General features: G+C 38.3%; 1 long non-coding RNA gene across 1 annotated transcript; it reads right to left on the reverse strand.

The window, feature by feature from the left end:
- Positions 1-649: 649 nt before the first annotated feature.
- On the reverse strand, positions 650-4,673 carry LOC149322760 (uncharacterized). The gene is made up of 4 exons (XR_016280009.1): positions 4,529-4,673; positions 3,651-3,686; positions 2,570-2,602; positions 650-811 (listed from the first exon to the last, which is right to left on the reverse strand). It is a non-coding gene; the product is annotated as an uncharacterized LOC149322760 (long non-coding RNA).
- Between the last annotated feature and the right edge of the window lie 4,121 nt (positions 4,674-8,794).

An 8,794-nucleotide genomic window follows, 5' to 3' on the forward strand; every position in this document is an offset into this window, starting at 1 on the left:
TACTGTCCACAGACAAAGGGTTTGAAATTTACACCAAGTTATGATTTGAGACAGAATTTATAGAAAATTATGTACAAATGGTATTTTTCTCCTGACAGATTATCAAAAATGTTTAAAAGTAGCTCAAATGCTTGTTGGAAACGTAAGAATAAAATGGAAAGGTTTTTTTCATATGCAGTGGACTTGCAGTGAAGCATAGAATTATTGGACTTTTATAGATAAAATGTTGGAAGGTAACTTCATGATATAAGACAAGCCACGTCCCAAAGCATCCAGAGAACAGTGTGTCAGAGAGAGGGAGGGAGGGAGGGTTTAGCTGTATGTTAGCTTTTGCTGTAAGCTTTAAATTGCTTTAAATGTAAAGTCATTTTAATTGTTTTAAATTGAAGAGAACCCCCTGCTTTGGGGAACATCTGTTACAACCACATGTTTCATGCCCCAGAATGTAATTCATGTTCATCCTGCAAACAAACCATGCTGCTTCCTTTCCTTTGACCACTTTTCTACGTGTATACACTTTCCCTCCTGATCCAATTGCCTTTCATAGCTCTTTGCACTCTGTTACATTAATTGAGAACCTGTTGAGAGTCAGGTGAACCACACATCAGGCAAAACAAAGTCCATTTTTGCTGAGAAGAGGTGGCTATTTTATTTCGTTCTACATATAATATCTGTATGGATGCCCCACAGAACTAAAATGATGCTACATTTTTTCCAGCAGTTGGCAGTCAGCGCAGTGCGCTTGTCAGGTCTTCCATAAGGCCAGATAAGTTATCACCTTCACGAAGAGCCCCTGCCTTTTCTCCATGGCCTGTAAATGGAAAAAGAGTAGATCTGAAATTACTGCTGCAGCATCTTAACTCCATTCTGAATGACACAAACCTAAAGGACAACATCTGTTCTTTATATTCCATCATTTCACATTTTCCTGTTTTTGGTATAGAATTCCACTGAAATTTGAAGCCAAATGTTCTAAATTTATTAAGAAAAAATGGAGCAATTTCATATCACATTTTCACAACATATTGTGAGTGAACTTGACTTCCATGACTGTTCTAAGATTTTTCATGATTGCAAGCTTCGTATACTTAAATGGATATAATTAAATTAATAAGACAGAAAACATAAATCAGCTGATCTATTAAAGGAACTTAGAATGATTTCTGCAAGATTAAATTGAAAAGATACATCAGGTTCTGCTCTGGGTAACATTATGTTTAAACTCTGGTTAAATGCTAAATCTAAGTGGTTTATCTGAGTACGTATGCTATTTTAATCAGTATGTCCCTTTTGTCACCATGACAGACAATTATGATTCTGTGTTTCTAACAATACAAGGCTAGCTATGTATGTACTGGGTGCAGGGGTTACAATTTGGTGTCTTTTGCCAGCAGAAATGTTTTTCTGCCAGTGCCACCCTGTTCCACCAGCAGATCTTAAATATCCACTGACAGAGGAATCTGCCAGAGCAGGTGCTTGCTTAAGACGGAAAAAGGGGCAGACGAATGGCAGGGCAGGAGGTGAGTTGATCCATATCCAAAATTCCTCCAGCTCAGGAAGAGAGCCACAAATTACAGCAGAAAGTTAGATGAGGGCAAGGGCAAGGACAGACCTTACTAATTTCTATCCACGCTAGGCTGTGAGGCTATAAGCAATAAAAACAAAATAAAGACATCCAAATAGTTGATAAATGGGCCCATACAGACAGGCCAAAATAAAGCTGCTTCGGGTCACTTTGGAGGTATGCTGTTTAAATGACACACACATCTTAAGAGGTCAAAAGCTGTGTCAAAACCACATTCCAGTCCTTAAGACTGGAGTGTGGTTTTGGCACGGCTTCTGTCCTCTTAGGACGCAAGCACAATTTAAACAGCATACCTCCAAAGTGACCCAAAGCAGCTTTATTTTGGCCTGTCTGTATGGGCTCAAATCTGAGTAATTTGTGCACATGGCATTTTCAGTTCTGTGTAGGTGATTGTCAGTTGCGTGATTTTTATAGTCCAAAATAAGTTACAGGCTTTAGATAAATGGTTATAAAATACAGGAGTGGCAGCTGACACCTAAAAGGAAACATCACCACTTTCACTTTTTTCTTCCACGGTGATGCCTTATTGTAACATGCAGGCATGTGCTGTTGCAAATAAAAATGGTTTGCAATTTACAGTCATAATTGTTGGTTTAGTCATGTGCAAAAGCCATGGATTTAACCTGTTAGTGAATGGACTAAAACTTGTTTTCTTCAGTTGTGTGACAGGGATATGGCAATGGCTTTTCATGTTTGTGCTATAATTTGTTCCTTGCTTCATGACCACAAATGAGCCAGTTAATTCAGTCTAACAGATTACAACATTGTATGCTATTATTAGTTTTTAAATAACTCATCGCATGAAAACATTTTGTCACAAGGAACAAACAGGGCAGGTTCTTCCAATAAAAGTTATACGGCAGAAAACAGCAGTACTTGAAGTGATTCTACTGGTTATTGTGGGAGAAGGATACACATGCACATATAAAATATGAAGATACTTTGTATGCTTAGCTGGTGTCATCCTGTCCACATGGGCTTTACCTTCAGCATTTCTCAGGAGTCTCTCAGCAGTTGCTATAGGAGGGAGAGGTATGAGGAAGAAAGTGAGTTGAGGAAATAGGAAAATGCATGTAAAGTTAAATAAGCCCCTCACAATTTACCAAGCCCTTCCTCATCACTTTCAGTAATGCTCCATAGACCAGTTCCAGGTCTCAGTTATCTCCTCCTGTAATGTTACAGATCACACACTTTCATAAAGAGATAAGAAAACACATGGAATAGAAGGACAACAGGAAAACATTGTAGAATGTAATTAAAAATAATGAACTGAAATAATGATGATATCAACATATGTATGAGATTATAAACATTTGTTGTATCTGTGTCTTTACACTCAAAAAATTAAAAATATCTAAAAAAAGAGATAAGAAAACAACACAGAAACATAAAATCATAGAATCCTAGGGTTGGAAGAGACCTCAGAGGCCGTCCAGTCCAACCCCAGACAACCAACGCACCCCTGACAGATGGATATCCAGCCTCTGTTTAAAGACCTCCAAAGAAGGAGAGTTTTTGTATACCCCCAAAAGGAGGCTCCAAAGGAGGAGACATCTGAAGACGTAAGATTACCATTTATATTCATGTACAGAGAATGCATTTCCATACTATGAACATATTTCTGTACAGTCCATGGCTGGCCCCATTTGGGAGAACTGATATTTTCGCAGCACAATGGAATTCTTACTGGGAATGTTAAATCACAGCCACAACTGTGGATCCCTAAGCCAAATATAACCCCATCTTCTGTTGCTTTAAATGAATTGAAATTCCCAATGAAGACCGAAAATAATGCATCATAGTGGTTAGACTGGTACTCAGAAGATTGGATCAGATCCCAGTTCAGCCATAAGGCTCTCTCAGGGATGCTGGCTATTCTCTCACCTGACTCAGAGCATTGTGTCAAGGATAAAATGAAGGGTAGGGAGAAAAACTCAGTATGTCTCCTGAATTTCTTGAAGAAAGGGCTGGGAGGTAAAGGCATAAACACAAACATTTCACATTGTTAAGCTAATCTATTCCTTTGGCCAGTTTGGGGAAAAAAATTGTGTCCAGTGATGCTTACCAGAATGAGTGCGAGACTCTTCAGGAGAGGCTGAACCTGAATAAAAAGACACCTATTTGTGAAAACCAGGATAATATAGATAAAAAAATAGTTCTTATTTAAACAGATTTGTTTTACTATCATTAAAACATTTGTAGAAAGAAATCTTTGTACTGGCAATGATTCAGTGAAAAGGATGATTACTGAAATCTGTCTAAACACCCAAAATGGACCCATACTCAAGCCTTCCATGTAGCCCCCCCCCCTCCAATAGGGATGTAACATTTCAAGAAATTCTTGAAATGATGACTTTGAAGCTTTGAAGAAACAGTTATTTTCCTTCCTGGAAAACCCACAGGAAATGCTCAGAAAATGGAAAAAATACAATATTAAATTCTCTTTACAGACTGAAAGTCATTCCGTTACACAAAGAACGTAAAATTCATAACATGCGAGTTTGTTTGATACAAGAATATCATGCCTCATATATTAAAAGTACAGTTTTCATAATATAATTACAAATTAATTTTTTATTTCCCGTCCCCACCCCAGAAGCTAAAAGGTCCTGAAGGGTAAGGAACCCCTAAACTATAAGGGACCTCATTGGTTTTGCCAGCGTGAGGAGAAGGCAAACCCCAGCAATAAAGACAGAGGAAAACACCAACATCAGCAGACAAAACTATATTTTGCCTCCTCTAGTTCTCCATAGTGTTGAGTATACATAATGCACTCATGTCCCTAAAACCTGGCACAGCCACTGCTATTGCTTTTGGAGTCAAAACAAGGTGCCAAGCGACAAGCAACCACTCAGTGATGCTACTGTACCCAAAATAAATCAAACATATGTTCTTAAAGAAGTGAGAAAAGGGAAAGAAGGAGACACAAGAGGTAGAGCTTACTTCCAGCCACCAAGATGCAGGCAATGGCTGCCAGCACAAAGATGAAACGGATCTTCATTATCCTTGCACTCAGAAGTTTTGTGGTTCTCTGAACTCTGTGCAGAAGACTGTCTGCGGAATCAAAGTCTTACTCTGTTATAAAGGGAATGAGACCTAGCCTGAGGGGCTGGCACTCTGTGACCTTATGGATTAAGAATTAATTAAGAGGCAAATAAGTATTATTCCAAAGATAAACAATGTGTGAAGTGGAGGTGATGTATCCATAATGGCGCTTGATTTGTTTTCATGAAGATTAATAATTCCTTTCTGTACAATGAAATCTCTTCTGCCAGGGATTTTCACGGTAAATGTTTGCCTATGGGATCACTGGTTTGCATAGGAGAAAAGCCACTGGAGGGTAACCTCTCCTTTCACCTTAACCAACTGTCACCAACTGACCATTTGTTCCCTTTCTTCTTTCCCATGTTTCTATGCCTTTTCTTTAATTAATATAGATTTTGCCAACTTTCAGGAACTGATTTTATAGGAACATGGGGTTCAGTTTAGACGTTATGAATGTTTGACCATCGCAAAAGTCAATAAAGACTGGTATGAATTGCCTTCAAGTCAGTTTTTTTAAAGTAGTTTTTATTGTTGTTCTAATATTACATAAAAACAAACAGGCAAACTGACAAATGAATGTAGATAAAGCATTATTTAAGAAGCAGACATCTGCATATTAATTTGTCTTCTTGCATACAAGATCTCTTATTGATCTATTATTATATACATTTCATATTCTCTGATCCTTAATTATTTTGTTTTGGCCAGGGTTTTAATGATCACTCTCATTTTGGCTCCACAGTTTTGACACTTCCCCCCATTTCATCTTGTATTTTTGAATTGACTTTCCTACAATGAACATAGTCAGTTTGTCCATGACTGCAAGACCATTTAATTTTACTATCCATTCTTCTAATGTTAGTAATATATTAGTTCTCCAGTACCTTGCATACACCATACGTGCAGCAGTTATCTCGGCTCAAATTATTTTCAATCACTTCTGTTATATTTAGTAGAAACAATTTGGGTTTAAGTGGAATATTTTTCTGTACTATTTTTCCTATAATTGTATGTATACCTTCCCAATATTTTTTAATTCTTTTACACTTCCACCACATATGGTACATGGTGCATGGATTCTCTTTACATTTCCAACAACTATTATTGTGTTTTTTCATTTTTCATTTAAATGCGATATGTATTCTAAGTTACAGACACAGCTGACTCATGGGCAAATGGCATGAGGCAAAGCTGCAAAAAACGTGCATCATGCTAGGTGACACAGAGTAATGACCCAGAACCATCCTTCTATATAAGTGGCCAAGAGACTGGTTATGTGTGGGTTAGTATGGAGTGATAGTTGGTTGGAAGTTGATGGAGAGGTTGGAGTTTGCATATATTCTGTATTGTATACATTGTAACTAAAGATAAAGCCTCTAGAACTTTGGATGAACCACTATATATGTGACTCTTATTTTGTGTGTGAAAGGAGTGTCAGAGCATTGGGCAATACCAACAACTGGAATTTTGCTTTTGTGGTTTTTCTTTTTCTGCTGCTACAATATAGTTTGGCTGCATCTGGGGTGGTTTGTTCCCAGACTGCACCAGTAGTTGGCTTTTCCCTCGCTGTTTTCTACTCCTTTTTGGCTGGCAAAAAGATGGATTGGGGCTGTGGTGTGCAGTTGCTGTGACCCTAATCTGGCTCTGTCAGAGGTGGCTTGAAACCTCCCCTTAGGGTAGCCTGTTTTGCCCGTGTTATGTTTTCACTGCAGATGCAACGACTTTTAGTGATGGGTGGAAGTAGTCTTGGAGATGGGGAAGTGTCCTCACAACTAATCAGAAGTGGGTGGGAATGTGTGGTCAGGTTCTCTATTTCCTGATGCAGGAACCCCTGAGCACTTATGAACATATTGATAAAGCTCGTGCTCTGTAGTAGAAAGAATATTTAAAAATTTTAATGAATGTGAAATCAGCACCTTGTACAGTTATGGGCAACTCTCAGGTCTTAGGGGGAATATGCCCTCAGAAGAGACAACAGAACAACAGAAAATATTTTGAGGGACAAGTGACACATATTCTATGGGACAGCCACAAACTGCTAAGTCAGGAGCACATGGCATGATGCAAAGTTGCTGCAACGTTGCATCATGCTATGTGGCACTAAATGATGACTTAGGATCACCCAGTTATGTAAGTGGACCAAGAGGGTGGGTAGTTGTGTGTTAGTTTGGAGCAGGTGGGGCTAGTTGGAGCAGATGTTGGTGTAGTTGATTGGAAGTTGACTGAGAGGAGTGTATAAATATTGTATCATATTGTACACGTTGCAACTAAAGATAAAAGCCTCCAGAACTTTGGATGAATCAAATGCCTATTAGTCATTTTCTTGTGTGAGTGAAAGTTGCCAATATCAATAGCTGAGTGTTTTTGTTTTGGAACTCTGCTAGGTTATTGTTTTGGCTGCATCTGGGTGGTTTGTTCCCAGACTGCGCTGAGAGTTGGCTTTCTCCTCACCAACACATTATGCTCTCAAGAGATCTTGAGGGTGCTACACCCCTGAGATAAACTTCAGGGTGAAAAATCAATTTTTTTTGCCCTGTATGTCCTCTAGGGAGATACCAAGTCCACCCCAACCATTTTAGGCCCCAAAGAGGCATTTTTCCCCACACCAGGAAATGACTTGGAAGTCAACTAGAGAGCGTTTGGGGCATTTGGGGCCAAAAAAATTTGAGGGGCTCCTCCCTTCCCCTCTTTTTTAAAAACAAAAACTAACTCTATTTTGAATTATTTACCTGTTTCTTGGACATTAACAAATGTCCAACATAAGTGGGTATCCATGCTCTTTTGATTGCTAAAAGATTAATACTGGAAGGTATTTTTTAAATCCACCTGTGAGCCAATGGATAGAAGGTCTAGTAACACTTGCAACATTTAAACTTTGATTGATTTGATTTATATCATATTAAAATTTGATTGATATAAACTATAGAAAATATTAAGAATAGAAAGACATAGATTATGACCTGGATGGAAAGAAACAAGAATTTGTTGGTACTCAGGACATAACATATATTCTCATCTATCTGTCAACCTCATGTATAAGTCAAAGGCCAGTTTTGAGGCCAAAATTATGGACTTTGATATGCCGCTTGGATAAGTCAGGGGTAAAATTTAGGGGCATGTAATGAAGGATGTAAAGGACAAAGCAAAGGAGTACAATAGCAACAAACCTACAAAATTCCAGCAGGCATAACTGTTTGGGCTTATACTACAGACTGGATGGATGAGAGAGAGTAGAAGGGGGCCAGTGCTTCCAGGGCAGATTAAACTCTTGCCTTTCACCAGGGGATGGTTTTGTATGTGTGTGTGTGATTTAAAGTACAGTACTTACATTGACCTGTGGATAAGTCGACTCAGGTTTTTGGGGTCAATTTTCAAACCTAAATTTCTAGATTTGAGTATATACAGTAGTTCCTGGATCTCTCTGTATTCAGTTATTGGCAAATTCCAAATTATAGGATCTGCCTTATTCAAATGGGATCAAAATGTTGGATCTCCAGTTTTAATGGCATAATGGAGAAAATGTAGACAAAGGGTTTGACATTTACACCGAGTTATGATTTGAGACAGAATTTCTAGAAAATGATGTGCAGATGGTATTTTTCTCCTGACAGGTTATCAAAAGTGTTTAAAAGTAGCTCAAATGCTTGTTGGAAACGTAAAAATAAAATTGAAAGATTTTGTTTCATATGCAGTGGACTTGCAGTGAAGCATAGAATTATTGGACTTAGATAAAATGTTGGAAGGCAACTTCATGATATAAGTCAAGCCACATCCGAAAGCAGCCAGAGAACAGTGTGTGTTTGTGTGTGTGTGTCAGAGAGATTGAGGGAGGGAGGATTTAGCTTTTGCTAGAAGCTTTAAATTGCTTTAAATTTAAAGCCATTTTAATTGTTTTAAATTGAAGAGACTGCCCCTACTTTGGGGAACATCTGTTACAAGCACATGTTTCATGCCACAGAACATGATTCATATTCATCCTGCAAACAAACCATGCTGCTTCCTCTCCTTTGACCACTTTTCTCCATGTATGCACTTTCCCCCCTGATCCAATTGCCTTTCATAGCTCTTTGCAGTCAGGTGAATCACACATCAGGCAAAACACACACCATTTTTGCTGAGAAGAGGTGGCTATTTTATTTCCTTCTACATAGGATATCTGTATGG

The sequence above is a fragment of the Sceloporus occidentalis genome, unplaced genomic scaffold (assembly GCF_023333645.1).
Source record: "Sceloporus occidentalis isolate IW3139 unplaced genomic scaffold, rSceOcc1.0.p SCAF_1, whole genome shotgun sequence".
Taxonomy (NCBI): domain Eukaryota; kingdom Metazoa; phylum Chordata; class Lepidosauria; order Squamata; family Phrynosomatidae; genus Sceloporus; species Sceloporus occidentalis.